The following is a 24,866-nucleotide window of genomic DNA, read 5'->3' on the forward strand; positions in this document are numbered from 1 at the left end:
TTTAGCCACATGAGTGTGAGGGGCAAGGAAAGCACAGGAAACTTTTGTCCCCGAAGAAACGGGGATGGGAAGCCCCTCCCCCCAACCCCCAGCTGGGAGCTGTCCCCTCCCCTAAGCCTGTGTCTTAGCCTGGGCTCAAACTTGGGAGATTGCAGCCCCAGTTCTCACAGGTAAACAGTTGGCAGTGATGGGATGAAAATCGATGGTGACGTTAAATGAAATCGCATCCTCCCACTCAAGGCTCTGGAAAGCACCACTGAGTCCGTTCAGGTGTCTTCTCTTCTCCTGATTCATATTTTCCTCTTTTTTTTTTTTTTTTTGAGATTCCCTCTTGTATGTTCCAATTTATTTTTTTTACATCTTTATTGGAGTATAATTGCTTTACAGTGGTGTGTCAGTTTCTGCTTTACAACAAAGTGAATCAGTCATACATATACATATGTTCCCATATCTCCTCCCTCTTGCATCTCCCTCCCTCCCACCCTTCCTATCCCACCCCTCTAGGTAATCACAAAGCACTGAGCTGATCTCCCTGTGCTATGCGGCTGCTTCCCACTAGCTATCTACCTTACGTTTGGTAGTGTATATATGTCCATGTTTGCAGAAGGACGCAGAATGTGAGCGACGGCAGCCCGGCCACCACAGGTTAAGTCCACTTACTTCCGCAAGCCAATCGTGGGCATCCCAGCCCAGCATCCCTTCCCTGAGAGTGAGAGGCCTTAGAACAGAGCGGTTCATTAACAAACCAGCGGTAGCTGCCTGCATCCCCTCATCCCTTTAATCCTCCCCAGAACCCAAATGGAGGCTTTGTTTCAGAGGAAGAAAAGCAAATAGTTGGTCACCAAGCAGTCAGGGATGAGGGTCTCCACCAGCAAAAACAAAGGGGGCCAGGGTCAGGGTCTGGCTGGGATTAACCCTTTGAGTTTCAAGTGAGAAATGGCTACATACACACACGTACACACACACACACACACACACATACACATACACACACTCCCTAACTGGCCCCTCTCAGCCCTGATGCTGAGCGAAGCCAAAAGGTCTCATTAAGCCCCGACTGCACCACGCAGAGCAAGGTGGTTGGTGGGCTCTGAAAGATTTGAAAATTAAAACAACAAAACCCAAAAAACCTGTGATCACAGCCCTGCTGTGAAAAAGAGCGTGACCACATTAAGAGGATAAGCTTAAGCCACGTGGAGAAAACCTGGTTTTGGAATCCCAGTTCTGCCTCCACACCCTCTGGCACTAGCCTTCTAGGGAGGGAATCATCCCATCCTATTAATAGCATCCCCACCTGCTCAGCTCTCTTAGCTCTGTTTTGGCATTTTTGTCAGGTAGGGAGGGAAAGGATTATAATTCCCAGTTTGCAGAGGAGAATCAGAGGATCAGAGAGGCTGAGTGATTCTTCTAAGTTTGCCCAGTGAGAAAGTGCTAGAGTTGGGCTAGACACTGCCATGCCTGTCACCCCACAGTCGACCTAGGAAATACCTTCAAGACGGAGGTGCCTCACAGGTGTCCCCGGCTCTTCCTCACAGAGGTTCCCTTGAACTGGTCCCAGAATGTAGCTTACAACAGATTTGGGTGACTTCTGTTCTGTCACCTTGACATTTTTTCCACCTCACTTCTGCTTCTATCAGAATGCTGCTTTTGAAGGCAGCTGGGCTGCAGCGGACCTTTCAGGTGAGAGGTGACCTCCCTGACCACTCGCCTCTCCCGCCTGTCACAGGACAGCATGCTGTCCTTTTCCACGCTTGGCTAATTGTGGCTTCTGGGTGTCTTAGGCTGCTGTTTTGCACAGAGCGCCAGGTCCACCGCACACCGGGGCGGATGTACTGTGGTGGGGAGGGGGGGAGCAGGTGCCTCCTGGGATATGAAAAGCCACGTGAGAATACCTTCCCTTGCCTCCCTTGGTACCAACCCTCCCACTAGGAGATGAAATGTTGTACTTGAAAGAGGTCCTGGCTACTGCTTTGCCTGAGCTAGGATATGGCCTCAAGCTATTTTTAAGGCTTTGTTACTCCCATACAAGAGAGGTTTGCTTAACTGAAATACACCCAGAGCCTCATTTTGATGTAACACCACAACTGAATAACTGTTCTGTTCTCCCGAGTTACCTGCACACTGCCTCCCATTCAGCCCATCATAGGTGCCCGAAGGCCACGGAGGGGTCAGGGCTCACTGCCTCTTTCCAGACTTAACTCATCCATGCCTTGTTACTTGCTTTTTATTCATTTGGCCTTAAAAAAAAAAAAGTGCCCACCATTATAAAACAAACACCTTCTAATTTCACTGTACACCTGCTCCCCACACAGCCCTTCCCCCCCCCACCCCACCCATTCACACAGCCCCCATCAGGAGCACCATCTTCTGAAAAGGGCCCTGGAATGGAGGATCACCAGGGGCATCTGCTCCTTCCCTCAGGAAACATCCCTGGGTGTGTCTTAGGCAGTAAGATATAATTCTCTCTTCTGAGGTTCTTGAACCCAGCCAGAAAACCCTTTCTGTTTCAAGAGGTTTTTATAGATCGATGGACTGTGCCTGTGGCTGTTTTATTGTACCAAAGCGCTCTCGGATGTGTGGTGTCCGAAAAGAAGAGAGCGATCAATAAGGCAAGGGTACCAAGAGCACATTAATTATCAGGGAGCACGGCTCAATCCGTCACTGGGGCCACTGTAGGGTCAGGAATGAACCCTGGGGAGTGAGAATGACCTGCTTCCCTCACCCCACCCCCATTCAACACTTTGTGGCAAATTCAAATGTTTTCAGTTCTCAGTCCTTTAAGGGTATGTCATACCTGTGTGCATTGGTAAGGCAGGTAGTAACTGTTAGGGTGAGGATGGGGAAACAGTAGAGATATACCTGCCCATCTGGTCTGACCAAGGGCTCAACCTTTGGGAGTAGAAGATAAAATAGGCCAAGGCTTTGGTGATATCCTCTAAGTGGGATTCACTGAGACCCAGTGAACGTGATGCTCAGGGAACAGAAATGATATCTGCTCTCCTCTGACAACAGCCCTAAAATGTTGAGTGACCATATTATTTACAGCACTAACCAGGATACTTTCAGGAGTGAAAGAGGGCACCATTAGTAGTTAATATTGGCGCTGGGATCTGTCCCAGGCTAGCCAGCAACATGTTGTTCTATTGTCTTTTTTTTTTTCCTTCTAAAGCAAGCCACTGCCGTCTGGAGAAGATTTGGCTCAAAGAAAACACACACACACACACACACACACACACACACACACACACGAATATCTTTGAATCAGAAATTCCAATTATAAATGGTCAGGATGGCGAAGTTTGGATTGGCAGAACTGGGGGTAAATTGTGGGTCATCAGGACACTGAGCGCAACACGGTACAACAGTGAAAGGCTGCCCTCCGTGACCAGTAAATACTAGAAGGCAAGATCTTCTCACATCAACAGGAGGGGACAGCCCCACTCTACACTGGGTCAGCCGCACCCTCCATCCTCTGCACCACCCCCCTCACCCTTGGCAATGAACCCAGATCACTACTTCATTGGGACCACCCCAACACCTAGTGGGATATCCATCAACTTCCCGCCCCCAAATGGACAAGCCCATCTTTATCTGGTCCTGCAACCCCTGTCACCAGGGAGAGGGTCTCCTTCCTCATAGGAAAGGCCAGTTCCTCTAAGTGCTTTCTAGACCCAGCCCACCCCCTTCTAAGTAGTCTTAATCTTATCAATCACCCTGCCTCTGTCCCCTGAGGCTTTAAATTCTCCACCCCCCTAATCAATCCCATAGGCATTTGAACATGCTCTAATCTCTCTCGTTAGTAATAGTAATAATAATTTTTTTAAATGTCTAGATCTCACATCATCCTCTTGTTAGCTCTATAGTTCTATTTTTCACAGCCAAACAACTCAAGAATAAACAAAATTGTTTCGACTTTGTGTCTCCACTTACCCACTTCCCATTCATGCCCCAGTCTGACTTTTACCCGCATCTTAACACTGAAAGAGCTCTCAGTAAAGTCACCAACTTTCATACCACTAAATTCACTGGGCATTTTTCAGTTTTCCTCTCACTTGATCTCTTAGTATCTTTCAACAACCCAGCTGACCACTCTCTCCCTACTTCCTGAAACACTCTTGTCTTGTGGCCTCTTTGGCACCACAGAAAATTCTCCTGATTTTCTTCCTACCTTTCTGGTCACCTTCTTCTCAACTCCATTCCAGCCTCTAACTCTACTCAACCTTTACCTGTTGGCTCTCTTAGGCTCTCCCATGCCACATTTCCTCTTCTTTATGCTCACTCCCTAGGTGATTCTTTTCCCCTTATGGCCCCAATTACCATCTCTACACCACTTTGGATCTCTAAGCTCCAGAGCCTGAGAACCACATGTCCAAGGCTGGCTTGGAATGTGCTGCCTGAACAGTGTTCAGTACAAGCATCTCAAACTCAAGATTCTGCTCTGGTGGGCCCCATCTCAAGAAAGCATCACTTTCCAATCCTCCCAGCCAATCATGATAGAAACTCAAGAAACATCCTTCAGATGTCATCCTCATGCTTCATACCTGATCCATAACCAAGTTCAGTTGTTCCTTCTAAGTTTCTCTTAAAACTACTCTATCTCCCTGCTACAGTTCTAGTCCATCTTGATCATATTTCTTCAGCTGGACTCATGTAATAGCCCCCTTATTTGTCTTCTATATCTACTCCCCCCAGAGCAATCTATCTATCTATCTATCTATATATTATACACACACACACACACACACACACACACACACACATACATACACACATAAAGTCATTGCTCCTTTGGCTTAAAACTTTTCAAAAACCAGTATCCTTACTATGATGTACAAACTCCTACACGATTTAAGACCCCTTTCCTGCAGCTCCAGTCTCATCCCATCCCCTATCCCCAAGTCATTGTTTTCCAGAAACACTGCTTTATTATTTCCTCAAACATTCCAACTTCTAGCCTCAGGGAGCCTTCTCTGTGGTTCTAATTCTCTCTATTCCATTCTCACCACAGCTGCTTCATTTCTACCTGTCCTTCCAGTCTCAGCTTAAATGTCTCACTTCCCCGCCCTCAATTAAGTGCCTTTGCATTTTGTTTTTATGGCAGCCTATAATTCCATTTTATGGCACATATAATAACCATGCTAAAGAATTATCTGTTTATGTGGGTCTTTCTTAGGAGACTAAAAATTCCATGACAGCAGTACTTATTTTATCTGTATATCCCCATGTCTATTATATAGTAGATGCTCGATAAAATGTTGATAAATTAATGAATGTCACTTTTTTTAAATAATGGAAATAAATTGGAGTCTTGTCAGAAGAGAGAGACCACAGAGAAAAGGAGACTTTAAACAATGCCATGATACTAAAGAATACTTACTGTCAGTCAGGTACTTCTAAGCACTTTACTTATATTGCCCTGATTAATCCTCAGAACAATCCTTTCAGTTTTACTGTTACAATCCCTTTCTCTTGTGTGGGAGAGTTGAGGCAAAGAGGGACTAAGTTCCCTCAGGGTCATACACACACACACACAGTTAATAAGTGGGGGTCGGAGGTTAACACAGACAGGCTGGCCCCTGAGTCTGAACTCTTACCAACTCCACTATACCATTTCTAGAAGAACAAAGGGATATCCTTCTGGAGGAAAGAAGGAAACATTCTTCAAATGCATTAAGCACTGACATGCGGAAGTGGAAAAAAAGCTTATTCTATGTTGACTCAAGGGATAGAATTAGAACCAATGATGAGGGCTTCCCTGGTGGCGTAGTGGTTGAGAGTCTGCCTGCCGAGGGCAGGGGACACGGGTTCGTGCCCCGGTCCGGGAAGATCCCACGTGCCACGGAGCGGCTGGGCCCGTGAGCCATGGCTGCTGAGCCTGCACGTCTGGAGCCTGTGCTCCGCAATGGGAGAGGCCACAACAGTGAGAGGCCCGCATACCGCCAAAAGAAAAAAAAAAATAGAACCAATGATGAATTGAATATAGAGAAACAAATTTTGCCTCATTGTAATGGGAAAAAACTTATAATAACTAGATCTGTCCAAAAATAGAATGGACTACCTCAGGTGGAGGTATTTAAGTAAAGGCTAGAAATCAGTTGGACATATAGAAGACAGATATTAAGTGAACAAGTTGATTGGACCATTTGATGCCTATTGCAATCCTGACAGTCTGTACAATTTATCTCCCACACTTCATGCATTTCCATTTGCTGTACTGAACAATGATAAATATTTTCAGCACCATGGCCATGAGTCTCACTTATCAATAAAAAGATAGCATTAATTTACTATTTAATAAAGTGGCTTCCTCAAATTCTTTTTGAATGAGGCAGAGGCTGAAATTTTTTGAATAATTATTGAATACAAAAACAGGTGAGTGGACTCACTTTAGAACAATTTGAAAAAAAGAGAAAGGTTTCCAGGTTAATCCACATCCAATCAGAAATTCAATTAACCAGGACAAACATTCCCCCCAACATTTCACATAGAGCCTTTCTCCCCTCTCTAGTTTTTTAGCCACATTGTCTGAGGGTGGTTAAATTCTGTATCAATTTACATGTTTGTTTACAAAATACACCATAGACTGGGAAAAAAATCTCTCTGGTCTAGACTGTTGTTCCTCTGCTTCTAAGGTAATTTTGTGATGGGGGTGGAGAAATAAAAAAGAAAACAGGAAATAAAAAATAAAGGAACTGATAGGAGAGGCCTAAACACTGCAATCTTCCAACCATTTTCATCCAAATTGTCTGCAATTTCCCGGTGTCCCAGGCTCCAAATTATGAGTGAACGTGATGATAGTAATCCCACTACAGCTCCAGCGCTGTTGCCATCATAACAGCCAGCCCCACAACAAAACATGCAGCTGCTCACCCTGCCAAATCAGCCAAGTCTCTGCCAAGGCAGAGTCCATGTTTAAAGCAGGGCAAGCCTGAGGAAATGTTGCCCAAATCCCTTGTCTCACTTTTCTCACTTCTGGAAAGAGTCCTCATTTAGGTCTGCAGGAAGCTGAGTCTGAGACATCCATTTCAGGCATTACAAACTCCCTCTCTTCATTCCCTCTCTTCCCATTTCTTTACAGGTGAGAAAACTGAGGCCCAGAGAGGTGAGGTGACTTCCCTGAGGTCACACAGAAAGTTACTCTAGCAATAAGGTGGACACTTGGGGTTGCTAGTATCGCTTCTTTCTCTGCCTCCTTCTCTCTGACTGACCTGGAAGAACTCATCTCTTTGCCAAAGCACTTTACCTGTCCATGTGAGGCTAAAAGGAGAAACAGAAATAGAATTTAGAAAATTCAGTGTTTTTTCCCTAGGGAAGTCAACTCTAGGACCCTAGAGAATAAAATTCACCCATAACTGGGAAAGAAGTCACATACCTAATGGGATGTGAATATCGTGAGCCAATGAAAGTTCATTAAAGTCAATAATGAAGCTGACAATTAAACACATAAATATATGGTGTGGCAAGCATTAAATCTAATTATTACATCTCTGAAAATCAATTTGTGCGTGCAGTTATTAATTTATGGCTGTCATTAATCACCAATGACAAGATCAATATGCAGCTACCACCTGGCTGTGGCTGCATGTTGGTCGAGGAATGGGGATGCTGGGTTTCCTGGAGAAACCAGTTATGAGCTGTTTCACAAATGTGGTCCAGTAGGAAGAGTTCTCAGCTATGGTTCAGAAAATCTAGCTTCTCTACCACTGAAGTGTGTGTCCTTGCACAATCCGCCCTTAGTGATTCCCTGTTTCTGTGTGTGACGCCAGGGAATAATTTTAATGTCATCTACTCTGTTCCACCACTTCTGTTGCTGGAGTCAGTTAGGTACAGATTCTAAGATCCATTCTTCCACCTCCTACCTGTGGGGTACTGGGCGTGTTATTTTATCCTGCTATTTCCTTATGTAAGACAAGAGGATTGATGAGAGCATCACAAACAGAACCTACAGAGCAGGGCCAGGAACATAGCAACCATTATTATTATTTACCAAGTTTTATCAGCCTGTTTCTCTGCAAAGGTGAAGTTTCATTCATAATGATAATAATTAAAAATAATAAGTATATATACGTGGTGTAGTTTATTATTATCCTGGTTCTTCTAACCTCTCAAGGTTGTAGGGTGGGCAAGAGATCAACAAAATATAACATATAAAAAAGCATTCTGCAAACTGAAAAGCACTCTAGCAACTGAAGATGAATGCTTCTTCCTGACATGGGGGGAGGGGGTAACTCTTGAGGGCCTGGACTTAGAGCAGCGTCTCTTTCTCCACCAAGTACTTCAGATGGGAAAGCATGGCCCACCCAGCATCCCTGTGCAATCCCTTCTGGGTGGGCAACATTGAATCTGCAATGATCAATCATTAGAACCAGCCTGATCCCTGAATAAGGCTGTTGCCTATGTCACTTCAGATGACAGGTAAAGGCACTGGTAAATTTTCTGATAGGAAATTTATTTCCAGGAGAAGAGAGAAACACAGACCTCTTGGTGTTGAAAGGCATTGGCACTGAAGTATAAGTGTTCTCAATGTCTTGGAAGATTAAGAAGACAATACAAAGAGATGACAAGACTTCAAAGGGACGGCCGGAGGACTCAAAAAATAACTTTGCCAGCTTTCCAGTTTTGCGCAGGCGACTCTGTTATCAGATGTCCACCTGATCCACCCAAGGTTCTGTGCGTGTATCCTTTGAGTAGATCAAGAACGCAACCCTCCCACTCCCGGCCCTTCCTCTCCCATGCAGCCCTGGCACGTGGACCAGTCTCCCCAGCGTGGAGTTTCTGGAGGGCATACAACCAAGCTAACAAGTAACTATACTCTCAGAGTGCTTGATATTTCACAAAAATCAAATTGGCTTTTCTGGAGAACCTGGAGATTAATGAAACTATGTACTACCTCCCCATCACCCCCTATCTGAAAAAAAGGCTTGTTTGATTGTTCACTTTAGGGGAGGAAAATGAGAGAGATGTAACTTCATACAGAGCTAAAACACTCATCTTAAATCATCTCCTCTGGACACAGCTCACTGGGGCTGCACAGGGCTTCTCCATCTGAGAACACAAGAAGATGGAGCTGAAAGATTTCAGCACACGCCGACTGGACAGCTCCCCAGTCTCTGGTTTGAGGATTCCAGGGTGCAGCCTCTTCCATATTACCTAGGAGGCTGGTCCTGTTTTCTTTTTGCCTCCAAAAGAGTGAGAGACAAATCTTGCAAAGCGCTCTGCTCTGTTAACAGTGCCAGAACCTCCAGATTTTTCTTTGTACCTGTTCACAACTTGTTACAGTTTATGCATTGGAAAGTGTTTCTCTTTTAATTGATACCAAGGGGCTGCTTGCTCCTTTAAAGTGATTCAGGACTGGCACTGCTCATTAAAGGAGACAATAAAAGGTGGGGCTGAGATGCAGCTAATTATGTCAGGCTTGAGAAAAAGAACAGGTGAAGGCTTTTCATCTGAGACCTTTGCAGATTGCTAAACTAAAAGAATGTCTTGTGCTGATAAATAGGTTGGAGCCAAGCAGTGGAGCACAGCTACTGGGAGGTCAAGGCCAGGGATGCTGGGGAGGTTTTTACTGTCACAGTGAGCTTTAGGAAGTGGTGAGGAGAGGGATGAAGGAGAGGGGTCTTGGGAGGAGTAAACTGTCCCTTTATCTCCCTGCATAGCTGGAGAAAGAGGGACCAGCCTAATAGAACCCATAGGCCAAATTCAGCCTGCAGGCTGTTTTTACTTATTTTAATAGTTAGTGGGGGAGGAATAGAACAAAAAGAAGAAATAATATGACATAAAATGTGAAATTTATGTGAAATTCAAATTTCAGTGCCACAAACTTTATCAGAACACATATTATTGACACATTATCTATGGCTTCTTCTGTGCTGTAATAGCAGAGTGGAAGAGTTTCGACAGAGACAGTATGGTTCATAAAGCCTAAAATATTTACTCTCTGTCCCTTTACAGAAAACATATGATGTCCCTTGCCCTAAAGTGAATGAGAACAGCTGGGGTGAGTGTTGGACAGTAGCTGTGAAGTATGGAAATTTCTCTGGACCCAGGGTTAGGAGATCTGTTTTGAAGCCTATCTCCAACTCTGGAAAAAAAAAATCATATCCATCTCTGAGCATTTGTAAAATGGAAATAAACAATATATATTCCTTGAATGTTGTTTTGAAATTTAAATAAGATGAGATATATGGGAGAGAAAAACCTTGGCACAATGCTTGGTATAGAGTAGATAATAAATAGTGACAGGTAGCATTATTCACAATTGTCAAAATATGGAAACAACCTAAGTGCCTATTATGCCTGAATGCACAAAGAATATGTGGTATTTATGTAGAGTGGAATATTATACAGCCATGATAAAGAAGGAAATCCTGTCATTTATGACAACATGAATGGTTCTTAAGGACATTATGCTAAGTGAAATAAGTCAGACAAGAAAGACATATACTGTATGATATCACTTACATGTGGAATCCACAAAAGCTGAACTCATAGAAACAGAGAGTAGAATGATGGTTACCAGGGACTGGGGGCTGGGGGAAATGGGGAGATGGTGGTCAAATGTACAAACTTCCAGTTATAAGGTGAATAAGTTCTGGGGATCTACTGTACAGCATTGCGATTATAGATAATTCTGTACTATATACTTGAGAGTTACTAAGAGAGTAGATCTTAAATGTTCTCAACACAAAAAAAGAAATAGTAATTGTGTGACATCATGGAGGTATTAGCTAACACTGTGTCAGTAATTATATTGGAATACACAAGTGTATCAAATCAACATATTATACACCTTAAAGTTATGCAATGTTATATGTCAATTATATCCCACTAAAGTTGGAGAAAGTAACAGAATGAATTTTTTAAAATAAATTCACATATAGCCTTTATCAAAAAAACTGCACATCTTTTTTGCAGTACACGGGCCTCTCACTGTTGTGGCCTCTCCCGTTGCGGAGCACAGGCTCCAGACGCGCAGGCTCAGCGACCATGGCTCACGGGCCCAGCCGCTCCGCGGCATGTGGGATATTCCCGGACCGGGACACGAACCCGTGTCCCCTGCATCGGCAGGCGGACTCTCAACCACTGCGCCACCAGGGAAGCCCCAAAAACTGCACATCTTTATAGATCCCAGTTTTGGTTCCATTTCTTCAAGGAAGTTCCATATCTTCCTAGCCAGCCTTGCCCCAAATGATCTCCCTCTCCTCTGAATGTCTGCAGTATTTGACAAACTTCTCTCTACACACCCTCTTGGTGTTAGTTTCCACAGGCATCTAGCTCACTCTCCCTTTCAGACTGTCAGGTTAGTGCCATGCTGATACATTCTCTGTTGTCCAGAAACTAGTTGAAAAGATGTGTGCGCATGCACCTCTAAGTGAGAAACACCAAGTATGGTGCTCAGACAGCATGCTAGATAATTTCATACAGGGCTTGGGTGCTCAGCGAAGGCTTTGCAAAGGAGGTAGTGTTGGCCCTGAGCATGGACATTCATGATTTTGCTCGTGCAGAGTTTTCCCCAGATAGAGAGAAGTGGCATAGGGCGTTCTAAGCTGTGACAATATCGTGTGAGCCAAGGTGTGCAGACTGTCTCAGGAATGGAGCAGTTAGATTGCAGTGGAAGATGGGAACTGGTGGTAAATGAGTTAGGATGTTTGGGGCTTTGAAAGACAAAACCAAACTCTAACTGAATTAAACCTAGGAAAAATGTATTATCTCACATAACAAGAAGTCCAGAAGCAGAACTTGAGTCCAGGAACAGCAGGACTCAAGTTCAGTTTCTCGACAGTTTCTCTTGCCTCTGCCCATCTCTGTGTAGACTTTGTTCTCAGGCTAGTTTCCCACATGGTATCTGGGTGGCTGCCAGCAGCATCTGAGATGCTTCACATCCAGCAAGATGAAGGGAAAAAATTCTCTCCCCTGCACCTGGAATGAAAGACTTTTCCTTCACGCTGATTGAGCCAGCTAAGATCACATGATCACTCCTGGACCAATAGTAACGCTTGAAGTAGTCTCTAGCAAGAGCGGGATTACAGTGGGATTACTATGACTGGCTTAGATTAATTAATATCCACCCCAGGACCCAGCTTCCCCTATTCACACAGGCTGCACGGAGAAGGGGCGGTTACCTGAATAAAATCACAGATACTAGAAAGGAGAAAGCAGGGCTAGATGCTGAGTTAGCAGTTAACACTGTCCCCTACAAGTCATAAATCACTAGGAAAGGTGTAATGGAGCCAGGTTGCAGGGAACAGTGAATATCAAGCTCAGATATTCAGATGGTATCTTGAAGATAGAAGTGGGTCCCTCTGACTGTTCTCTATCATAAGCAGCTCATGCATGAGTTTGTAATAGCCTGGAAAAACCTGGAAAAGACGGAGCCAAAATATTGAGGAGGAAGAGGAGACAAAAATAAATTGTTCTAATCCAGATTTCACTTTGACATTCCATGCAGCATAGATAAAAATCATGTCTAAAGGGCTTCACTTGGCAACCTTATTATTGGCCCAAAAGCTACCCCCAGTATTTTAATTACTACCATCCAGGAAAATAACTCCTCTCTTTGGCTTTCTCTCTTACTAAGAATAGCACACTCACTATATTTTTTTAGAAATGACAGAAATATTCCCGGTGCTTGGGTTAAGTAATTAAGATTTGCTGTGGGAACACCGAGGAATCCCATAAAATGGCTGCGTGGCTTGGTAAATGAATTACTTAAGAGTTTAATTACTAAAAATTACTGTCAATTACTAAATGTTACTGCAAATTACTTGCAGCACAGACACATTTGTTTGTGGCTATTAATGATTTCAATTACTCCTCATAGGTAATTGGTTTCTCCACACAGATGGGCACCAACTGTCGAATAGGAGCTCAGCAATAAAAAATACAGCTCTTCTTTCAGCCTCTTTCAATTCAAAGCTGAAATCTTAAAAGCTGGAGCCACCTTTCCTCTGAGTTTCTCTGCTACTTACATCTGCTTCCCTTGGGACTCCTAGGGCTGGAGAGGACCTTGGAGACCTTCTCTTCTGATGTGCAGAGGAGGAAGCAGGACCAAAGATGTTAGTGGTTACTCAGACTCACACAACTAATACCACAATATTGATGAACATTGAAAACATTCTGCTAAGTGAAAGAAGTCAGTCACGAAAGACAACAGATTGCATGATCCTGTTTATATAAAATGCCCATAATAGGCAAATCTATAGAGACAAAAAGTAGATTAGTGACTGCCTGAGCCTGGGAAAGAAAGGGAAGAGTGCAGAGGGGTAGAGAGAATGAGGAGTGACTGTTAATGGGTACAAGGTTTATTGGGGACGCTGACAAAGATGTTGTGAAGTTAGATTATGGTGATGGTTGTACAACTTTATAAATATACTAAAACAACATTGAATTATATACTTTAAATAGGGCTTCCCCAGTGGCGCAGTGGTTGAGAGTCCGCCTGCCGATTCAGGGGACATGGGTTCCTGCCCCGGTCCGGGAAGATCCCACATGCCGTGGAGCGGCTGGGCCCGTGAGCCATGGCCGCTGAGCCTGCGCGTCCGGAGCCTGTGCTCCGCAACGGGAGAGGCCACAGCGGTGAGAGGCCCGCATACCGGAAAAAAAAATAAAATTCTCCAATACCCTTCCCAAGTTCCCTTGACAGCTGCTACATATTATTGGGCTTCCCTGGTGGCTCAGTGGTTGACAGTCAGCCTGCCGGTGCAGGGGACACGGGTTCGTGCCCCGGTCCAGGAAGATCCCACATGCCGCGGAGCGGCTGGGCACGTGAGCCATGGCCGCTGAGCCTGCGCGTCCGGAGCCTGTGCTCCGCAACGGGAGAGGCCACAACAGTGAGAGGCCCGCATACCGCAAAAAACAAAACAAAACAAAACAAAGGATGGACTTTATGGCATAGAAATCATATCTAAATAAAGTTTTTATAAAAAGTGTGTTTAATCATGCAGTTATACGGTGGGAGGGAGGGATCAAGAGAGCCATCACTCCTGACTTCCACTTCATTGCTCTTTCGACTGAACCATCCTGCTTCAGCATATGCCCAGCTTGCTGGAAGGTGTAACTCACTGAAGACAATGGCTATTTGGACGTGTCATTAAAACTGTGGTTTTATTCATGAAGGGCTCACTTCCAGCTATTTGTGTACTATTAAGAGACATAAACTATGTTCATTAAAGTAGCATAAAATGCAACAGGAAAATGCACTTAATAACAGAAAACCAAATAAAATAATGTCTTAGCTTGGCGTCCCCCCTGAAAAATGGAGCTTTTGATAAAAGCTTGCCAGAATGTAGTTTATTTTGAGAAGTGATCCTAAAGAATAGGATGAAGGGAATGGAGCGTAAAAAGGGAAAAGGGGAAAAGTCAATCCAAGGCTGCATTGCTGAGTAGACTCAATAAGTGTGAGCAACTGGGACTCAACCCACTAGGGATCTCTGAAGAGTTGTGTACAGTGTGCTTCACAATTGTCTACACAAGATATGGAGAGAAGATATTCATGTACTGGCTCCTGACCCCACTGGCAAACAATTGCCCCAAGGGATGCTTAACTCCCTTTCTCTTAGAAATTGGCATATAAGCCAGCACAGTTGAACAGGGTTCTATAGTGTCTTCCAAGGTGGAGAAAAAGAAGCCCAAGAGAAGAGAGTAAGAGATAAGCTGTGCAGCCTAGGTAGACTCTGGTCAGGCTACCTGTGCATGCAACCTATTGCCACAGCAATTGCCAACACCAAAAGGAGAGTCAATGGACTTGATTAAAATTAACAACTTCTGCTCAGTGAAAGACATTGTCAGGAGAATAAGACAAGCCATAGACTGGGAGTAAGTATTTGCAAATGATAAATCTGATATTTATCCAAATAAATTTTATAGTTATCCAGAATAAAGATTCTTAAAACTCAACAATAAGAAACATGAAGAATTTTATTTAAAATGGGCAAAAGGTTGAACAGACATCTCATCAAAGAAGATATACAGATAGCAAGTAAGCATATGAAAAGGGGCTCAACATCATATGTCATTAGGGAATTGTGAATTTAAATGACAATGAGAAATTGTTGTTTAATCCAGATCACTGACACCAAATACTGGCAGTGATGTGGAGCAACAAGGACTCTCACTCATTGCTGGCGGAAATGTAAAATAGTACAGCCACTTTGGAAGACAGTTTGGTGGTTTCCTACAAAACTAAACATACTCTTACCACACAATCCAACAATCATGTTCCTTGCTATTTGCCCAAATGAGTTGGAAACTAAGGCCACACAGATATCTGCACACGGACGCTTATAGCAACTTTATTCATAATTTCCAAAACTTGGAAGCAACAAAGATATCCTTCAGTAGGTGAATGGATAAATAAACTGTGATGCAGTCAAACAATGGAATACTATTCAGTGCTGAAAAGGAATGATTTATCAAGCCATGAGAAGACATGGAATAACCTTAAAAACATACTACTAAGTGAAAGAAGCCAATCTGAAAAGGCTACACATTGTATGATTCTAACCATGTGACAGTCTGGAAAAGGCAAGACTATGGAGATAGTAAAAAAAAAAAAAAAATCAGTGGTTGCTGGGTGTGGGGGAAGAAAGGGATGAATACATAGAGCAATAGAGCACAGAGGATTTTTAGGACAGTGAAACTATTATATGTGATCTATCATGATGAATACATATTATACATTTTTCCAAACCTATAGAATGTACAACAGCAAGAATGAACCCCAATGCAAAGTATGGACTTCAAGTGATAATGATTTCTCAGTTCACTGATGGTAACAAGCGTAGCACTGTGGTGGAGGTGTCCTTAGTGAGGGAGGCTGGAGTGGGGCTGGTGAAGATGGGAGTAGATAGAAATTCTCTATTTCTACTCAGTTTTGCTGCAGACTGGAAACTGCTCTAAAAAATAAAGTTTATTAACTAAAAAACAGAAAAAGATGAGTCAAGAGAGTACGGGTGTCAATATAAGAGATATTATAATATCAGAATTATAATTATATATTATAATAATATATAATTAGTTGGTCATGGGGGATGAGAACCTTTAGTCTAGAATAGAATTCACCTCTGATTCCAGAGTCTTAATGGAATTCCAGCCTTCCAGCACTTTGGGAGAATACGACATTGGCTAAAGGTCCTGCCTACACTCTTCAAATAACCATACTCAAAGATGAGCACTCACTGTGTTCCCCCAACTCCCCAGGCTCCTCCCCTACCCTTAGCTATTGTTTGATGATCTTATTCTCTGGAAGTTTTTCCTTCGATGAGTCTCACCTCTGCCTCGTCTTCCTCCTGCCTCTCCCTGGGCCTCCGTTTATGCTGCTGCTTCTTTCTAGACTATCCTCCTCTCTTTCTCTTTCTCATGATAAACCAATCAGAGAAGTACCCTGATTAGTCCCCTATTACAGGAAACCATGACCCTTAAAGGTTAGGCAACTTTCCAAGATCACACAGCTACTGAACAGTCAAGTCAGGATATGAACCCAGATAACCTGACTGCAGACCCTACACTCTTAACCACTGTCCTGTGCTGCCTCATAGATGTCAGAGGGATGACTGACTGACTTAGGAGAGTTTAATGCAAGGATCATTTACAAAGTTATGAGCAAGAATAAGGGAATCCAGCAAGGGATTATGAAATATCCTGGGACAACCACAGATGTCCCCACCTTTCAGCCCTAGGGGAGAAGGAGTGAATGGTAACTGGAACCTGGGGTAAGCCATAGAAGAGGGCACCTTGTGGGAACTGTAAAGAAATAAAGAAATCAGTCTGCCAATCTGCATGCCAGGAAGGAGAGAATCAAAGGAATAAGTACCCTGACCTCACTCTCTGATCTCCTGTCAGTGCCTCCCATTGACTAAACCCAAGTGGAAGCCAGAGGGCAAGAGGACACACTGATGCAGTTCATAGAGATCAGCGTTCTGGACACAGAGCAGGGAGAAGGGTGGAGAAAGAGTCTGGAGGACAAATAGAAAAAATACAGTATCAAGTCTCAGCTAAGATCCAAACACTGGTCTGATTCTAGTACTGCAGTGTTTTTTCTAGAGGGGTTCAGAGGGGACAGCTGCCCCAACCCTGTATCCAGCGAACCAAAGCCAATCCTATAATAGGAACAGGTGCCCGTGTCTGTCAAGGCCATCACTAAGGGGCATCATCACGTGTTCTCATCTCCCGCGTGGTCAATCCAGCTTGGAGATAATGCCCCAGCTGCTTCTCCTAACGCAGACATGCCTTTGAAGATTTCACCACTCTAACGACCACAAATGGCTCTGGTGAGCAATCTCTTTAGAATATGAGGCTGACCAAGATACCAGAATCAGACATAGATAGCAGTTCTCAAATTCCACGTTAATGAACACAAGAGATGACTTCTAAATCTTGATGATATAGAACTAATTTACATAGTTCCATGCCAAAAGGTTTGCAAGAAATTATCCTAAAATACATCTTGTAATCAAATTAATTCTTCATGTCCTAACTTAAAGGAGTCAAAATGAGGAAGAAATAAAAGGGTGGCCTGACCACCGTGGTTTTCTCTGAGCCCTGGCAACCATGAACAGCTCAACAAGTAATGACCGATCACATTACTATTGAGTACTCCCTGCGTAGTAGCCGCAGCACTGAGCCCTTAACTAGCAGCGATGCCACAGCCCCTACTGCAATCCTAAGAAGAAAGTACTATTTTGAGTTTCATTTTGTGAACAGGAAACTGAGGCTTATGGTAATTAAGCAGAGACATCTTCTATGTGTCACTCACTGGGCTAAGATCAGGAGAGGAGGCACAGATGAAAAATAAGAAGTCAATGAACTTGAACTCGAGAGAAGACACTGACAAAAAGTTCTGTGAAAAGTGAATGGCAGGGCTTCCCTGGTGGCACAGTGGTTGAGAGTCCGCCTGCTGATGCAGGGGACACGGGTTCATGCCCCGGTCCGGGAAGATCCCACGTGCCGCGGAGCGGCTGGGCCCGTGAGCCATGGCCGCTGAGCCTGCACGTCCGGAGCCTGTGCTCCGCGACGGGAGAGGCCACAGCAGTGAGAGGCCCGCGTACCGCCAAAAAAGTGAATGGCAAAAAGGGTAAAGGTTCCAAATTTTCAGAAAGCAAGTGATCAGGGTGGACTGGGTCATCAGGGAAGTTATGTGCAGGGTGGTGGATATCGAGCTGAGGCCAGGAGGAAGGTAAGAGAGGAGCAGGATGATGAAGGTGTGGGCTTGGGAAGGTGCTGGGCATGGTGGAAATGACCAGGATGGAGAGGAGCGGGGCTCCTGGAGCAGAGAACTCAGGGTCAAGAGGAACGATCAGGGAGGGGTCTAGCCTGCCCTTTGCTGTTCTCTCCCAATGTCCTGCTCCGCCGTGCCTGTGTCTCTCAGCCTCACACAGCTCAGAGCCAGTCCTGAGGCTCCGGGTCCTGCTTCCCTGAGCCCTGACCTTTCCCACATTGTACACTACCCACTCCCTTCAGGCTCCATCTGATGAGTTGCAAATAGCCTATTTGAAAAGTAATTGAATGTTTGGGGCTGGTGCTTGTCACTTGTAATTGCTCATTCTTTCCCCAGCCACTTTCTCTCTTCCTATTTCCTAGGGTTGTTTCCCAGGAGCAAGCGAATGGAGGAGATAATGAGCCCCCCTGGGCCACACAATTCAACCAGATTTGCTGACTAGGGAGCCACTCTGGACCAACTACCTGCCTCAGGCCACAGGACAGAAAAGAGAGAATGGACTCCTTCCTTCCTAAAAGGTTCTCTGAGCAGCAGTGCTCTGGCTACAAAGGTGCCTACCGTAACTTAGGGCACATGGACAATCCTTTACCCCAGCACTTGGGGCAGCGGAGGCCAGCTCTTTAGTGATGTCTGTCTACTACATTCCTCCTAGCCCCCTGCTTCCTTTATGTCCTTCAGACATCAAATAATTAGTATTCATTTACTGAGCACCTACTACGAGCAAGGCCACCCTAAGTGCTCTATGTGACATATATTCCCCTCAGAGTTGGGCACAGTGCTATCAACCCCAGGCTCTACACCTGGCACTGCCATCTCCACATCTCCTCACCCCTATTAACCTGGTCCTGCTCAGAGATAACTGACCAATGGTGGAGCAAGTCCTACTAGTGGCTCACCATTTCCATATACTTTGGGGCAAATTTCAAACATTAGTAACTAAATTCTCTGGCTGCTGAAGTTCACTCTAGCTGAAAGTGTCAAGGAACTGCCCCACTAGGGCAGCCCTCAACCAATGACTAACGGAAATTGATAAATATCCCTCCTCCCTCACCTCTCAGGCAGGATAATTTTGATCTGCATATTCCATGCTGGCTTCTAGAACTGCCCAGCAAAATCATGCTCTATTTGCCTACAGTGGAAATTTGCCTGAGAACACAATCTTAATTGGCATTCTTTCTTGACTGTCTACTTTTCATTCGCCTACAAGTGTTGCTAGCATCTCTTTCAAATAACATACTTGCACTTGTACTTTGTCTCAGGGTCTCCTTGGGTAATCCATATGAGGTCACTTGGCACCGGAAACGGTATCAGAAAGGATATTCTAAGAATGGGATTCTGAAGTTAGATCCCTTGCTGGCCGGATGACAAGGATCCCATTACTGGTAATAAATGGGGTGAAATAAGACACATTATGGTTGCATAAAATGCAAAACCATATGAAAGTCCTGATCTTCCGCAAATGGAAGGAAGATGGCTGACAATTAGGCCCACAATCTGATTTTCAAATGTCACAAAATTCTAAATGTGGCTAAGTTCACAGGCTTGGCAAATTTCCTATGCTAACATTAGAAAAGGCTCGGTATTCTGAGACCTGGAATCAGGATATCTTGGCAGATGCGCTTGAAAATCGTATCAACCAGACCTGATGAGCCAAAAGTAGAAAGAACTCTGGATACTCTGGAAAGATATATAATGTGCCCTGGTTATTGGAAGGTCAACCTGCAAAGAGTAAGGAGCCTGTTACATCAGTGAACATGTTAGGGGGCTAGTGGTCTGCAGCCTGTCAAATCCTCCTTTCCAATGTGAAGCTCAAGTTATTGTGCCTGCATTTCCTACCATTCAGAAAAAGGCTCAGCACTTGGTAGGCTTCTTTGGATTTTTGATGAGAGCATACACAAGTCTTAAGAATACTGCTGTGACACATTTACCCAGTGACTCAGAAGGTTGTCAGTTTTTGAGTAGTGCCCAGAGCAAAAGAGGGCTCTGCAAAACTTGTAAAAGTGGCCCTAATGCTTGGCCCATATGATCCATCAGCTCTGATGGCTTTTAGAGATATCCATGGTAGGTAAGGATGCTCTATGGCATTTCTAAAAGCCAAAATTGCTGAGTTGAGGTGCAGATCCATAGGGCCCTGGAGCAAAAACGAAAGTAGCTACAGAAAAGCATTACAGCAACTATTACTCAGCATTTAAAAGACAGTGCCTGGTGTGCTACTAAGCCACTTGACTGCGGAATGTCAATGACTATGTCACTGTAGGTGCCAAAAGTGAGCTGGATATCTTCAGACCCACTAAGTTATAAGGTAGAATGGGCACAGCAACAATCACTACACATGGAGGGTGGCCTAGGCCCCCATATGCCAACTACTGCTGTTGCATCAGATGTCTCATGCAGCTTATACCTCTGGCCTCTTCAGCTGAATGGAGAGAGAAACACCCAGGCTTGGTTCATAAAAAGGTCAGCTTGCTATTTAGCTCTGAGCATAAAAGGGACTGTTGCCATAAAATAGCCCCCCCACCCCCACCCCCCAGGAACAGTCTTGAAAGACAGTAGTGAGTGAAAATCCCTCCAGTGGGCAGAATTTTGAGCAGTAAACTTGTGTATGGAGGGTGAAGCAGCCTCAGTTAGGCTTATACATATGCTCTTAGGCAGTGGTGAAGGGATTAAATGGTTGCTTGGGGTTCTGGAAGGAGTCATTTTGAAAGGTCAGGGACAGAAGCATGAGAAAGCAGCGTGTGTGTGGACCCACAAGAGTGAGGATGGAGCGTGTGGAGGAGAGAATATTTACATCAGGGGAAACACTCAACAAGCAGACGGATGGGAAGACTCACCCAGCAGAAGTCCAATAGCCCCCATCATCGCATTGCGTACACAGTGGGCTCGTGAATGGAGCAGTCATGCAGCAGAGGTAGAAGCTACCTATGGGCCCAACAGCAAGGGCTCCTTCCCACCAAGCCTGAGAGTCACTGTACTTCCAGATGCCTGACTTGTTAGCAACAAAGACTGATACTAAGCCCCATGTATGGTGCCATCCCTCAAGGAGATCAAATAGCCACTTGGTGATACACTGATCACACTGGATTCCTTTTCCCTGGAGGAGGCAGGGATTCCAGATAGATATACTTCATATATATTTTGGGTATTGCATTGCCTTTCCACCCGCAGTGCATTTGCCAGCTCCGCCATCTGAGACCTTGCAGAACATCTGATGTTTTGTAGCAAATCTCCCTATCATTCCCTCAGACCAAAGGATACACTTTATAATAAAAGAGATATGACAATGTACACAGGACCCTTGAGGAAATGGGCTCTGAGCCTACACAGCCAGAAAAGGCATTCAGAATCCCTCCACAGGATGGTTTGATAAGGATAACAGTTGCCTCCATGAAACCTCCAACTCCATAGCTGGCATGGCCATGTTTCTGGCACTGCTAGCATTGGACTGTGGTTATAACCACTACATCCAGAATCAATCAGGACACTTCCATCACCTCTACCATCATCAGAGGATGACCTACTCTCCCTGATTCTTTACCTCACTAATCCTGGTTCAAATCTGCAGCAGATGTGTTTGTCTGACCACATCCGCATCGCGTAGAGGAGCCCTAACTGCAAAGAAGGTTGGAAAAAACAATTATGTGGCATTTTTTAATTCTATGGCAGAAAGGGGGCTCTAACTTCTACCAAGATTTAATAAGATGCAGAATTTCTTGAACATAGGAGGGGATATTAGGTGCTAGACAGCTGAAATAAATGGCAAATGTCCAACACATACCTTCTTTTAAACTCAAAACCATTCAGCGTGTTAGCTGTTGTAAATCCCTCAAAGCCTCAGTTTCTTCCTCTGTAAAATGGGGCTGCATGACTGGCTTCAGTATATACAGGAAAGTGGGAGAGGGATCAAATTCAGTCTTCTGATTGCTAGCCCTGTGTTCATGCCATGACACCCTGCTGCCTTTGCTTTGGGAGTCTCTCACCTTTATCACTCTTGCAAACATCCTACCTGACCCTGATGGTACATTCTTGTCTGCTTTGCCCCCATTGCTCCAGCATGGGTGACACAGACATGGAGGAACCCCACAGGTAGAAAACCAATGACAGAGCACCCCTAGCTCCCTGACAGCCGCAGAACAGCTGCTTTTAGTCTCTGATCGGTTGAGTCCCTAAACAGGTGTGTGAGCTTTTTTATGGGGTACCTAGTTCCCTTGCTGTCTCTGAAGGCTGTTTCCTTGCCACTCATAGCCTCTGCAGTATGTAAGTTCTGTGGCCAAGGTTCATATAACTGGGGGTGTATTTATGGCAGTCCATACTCTTCTTAGGAAAATATTGATTTTCTAACAACAGAATAACTGTAGGGCCATTAAATCCAACTAGACTATCATAAACTCCAGGATTAACCAAAGAGTACTTTTCACCTTTTCCTTTATTGTCTCATGAGTAATTGGGTGTAGCTCTGTACACTTAAGCAGAATAGGATCACAGCATTTATTACCTGATTTGAACAAACCAACACAATTCCCCCCCCCTGCATTGCCAGATAAGTAATTAACTTTTCTGCTCTTATTTTAAAGATTGACTAATGGGCATGAGGAAGGCCGGGTTGTATGCAAAAAATCCAAAAGCTCCTAATGGGAGTTGCACCCCATTATGCAGGCTGCGAGTGGATTATGCTGGTGGTGGGGGATCGCTCTCCAGTCCCTGCCCTGAGCAGAGGATGTGTGAGCTCATTATCTGCCTGTTAAAATCTTAGTTAGAAGAGCAGTCAGTGAGGTGAGGTGAGGATTTCTTTTTTTTTTTTTTCCTTTTTTGAGAAGATCTCTATCTTTCTTCTTTATTGATTGCTTGCTTTCCATTTTATATCTTTTCTCCCTTGCCTGAAATGAGAAAAATGAGCCCTTACCATGGGCTTTAAACTTTACACCCAGACAATATCTCCCCCTTATCTAATGCTGGGCAAGAAGCTTCAGCCCAGAGGACCCTGGGTAATGCTACAACAGATTATGTCATAAAATGGAGAGATAAGCAAAAGAACCAATCTAAAAGACGCAGCCAAATTTACCTTTCCACCGCCCTCCACTCCCGTTTTAAAAAAAGTCTTTAAATCAATCTGCCTTTGCCATAAATTTTCTTTCTAAAATTTGATAACAAGTGCAATATTTTCCTTGGAGATTGGGTTCTAATAAGATGGAGGCTGGGGAGTAAGGAGCAAGCAGGGTTTAGCAAAGTAATAAAATGCCATGATTGATCCTGGTCAGTGAGGCTGCTTGGAATTATTGCTATTCTTGGCTGGTAAGCATAATCCAGCCAAGTCATAAATTGTGTTTCTTCCAGTAGACAGTCAGCTCTCTGTATTGATCCCAATTTGTTGTTCTGTTCTCGTGTAATTGCTCCCCGTAGTTAAGACTCCAGGTTGGGAAGGAAGTCTGGCCAGGCCAGGAGTATAAAGGGAATAAGCACAGGACCAGAGTACTCTGCTGCCCCCAACCTGGACACTGAGGCTGGGAGGTAGGAGTTGAGGGCCAGGAGTCCCCAGGACCAGGCTGTGGAGGCAGGACCCTGGCTCTGCCAATGAGCCCTCCTCCAAGTACTGCACTAGCCAATGCCCTCACTGGGCCTGTCCACCTGTTTACACTTACAGTGAGATTCCTTAAACACACATAAGATGTGGGCCCACTAGACATATCAGCACTCAGTGTGTGACACTTTTCATCCTACCACAGACAGAAAAACTAAGTCAAGGGCTGGATGTGAATGACTCCAAGTTCACTAAGCAGAGATATCCCCCAACCAAATACTTCACCCAGAAACAAAACCTTCCAGCCCCAATTGGAGCCTAGCCTAAGAGAACCCATGAGCAGAGGGTTCCCCTAAGTCCACAAGTTTGGAATTTGGGTATCCTCGGTTACCCATCCTTGAAGTACAAAGGCTTACAGCTACATTATTTATAGATTGGCCAGAACGCAAGTACACTAATTTATCTCCACTCAGTGCCTGTGTGACTTTAAGCAAGTGGCCTAATCTCTCTGAGCTTCAGACTTCTCACTTGCAAGCTGGGAATATTACCTGTCCCATAAGGTTTTTGTGAAGATTTCCATGAGTTAACACAGGAAAGTATTTAGCATAAATAATAGTTGTTGGTGTTGTTTGTTGCTGTTATTACCAACCTTAGCTTGTGCAGAGAGCCTTAGAGTTCCCAATAGATTTTTTAAAAGCCTGTTACAGAGATATCTGGAAAATTTCAAAGCAAAGAAGGCTTTCACAGTAGAAGGAAATGTATATTTTTAAACCTTGGAGTGTTGTAGCCAAACCCCAAGAAGCTAATTTAAAATAAGGTTATGTGCCTTTAAATAGGAGCTCAGATAGATTTTCAAGCACTGCACTGTCAAAAGTCAGTTCAACTTTATTTAGTTCCAGTCTTCTCAGAGATGGGAATGGGAATTCTTCACTCCATGAACTCGGCAATATTGCAGCTAAATCATCTGTATGTGATCTGCTTGTCTGGTGGTGGGGCCATTTGACTACATGCTTAAAAGAAAATATTCCTCAAATCTAGAGTTATTTTCCTCCTCTTCCTTCACTTTCTTGAACTCAGTGATTTAACGGAGGTGATGGTGGAGACTGGAGCTGTCAAACCATTGTGACGTGTCAGGAC

This window comes from Phocoena phocoena, chromosome 6 (genome assembly GCF_963924675.1).
Source record: "Phocoena phocoena chromosome 6, mPhoPho1.1, whole genome shotgun sequence".
NCBI classification, from domain to species: Eukaryota; Metazoa; Chordata; class Mammalia; order Artiodactyla; family Phocoenidae; genus Phocoena; species Phocoena phocoena.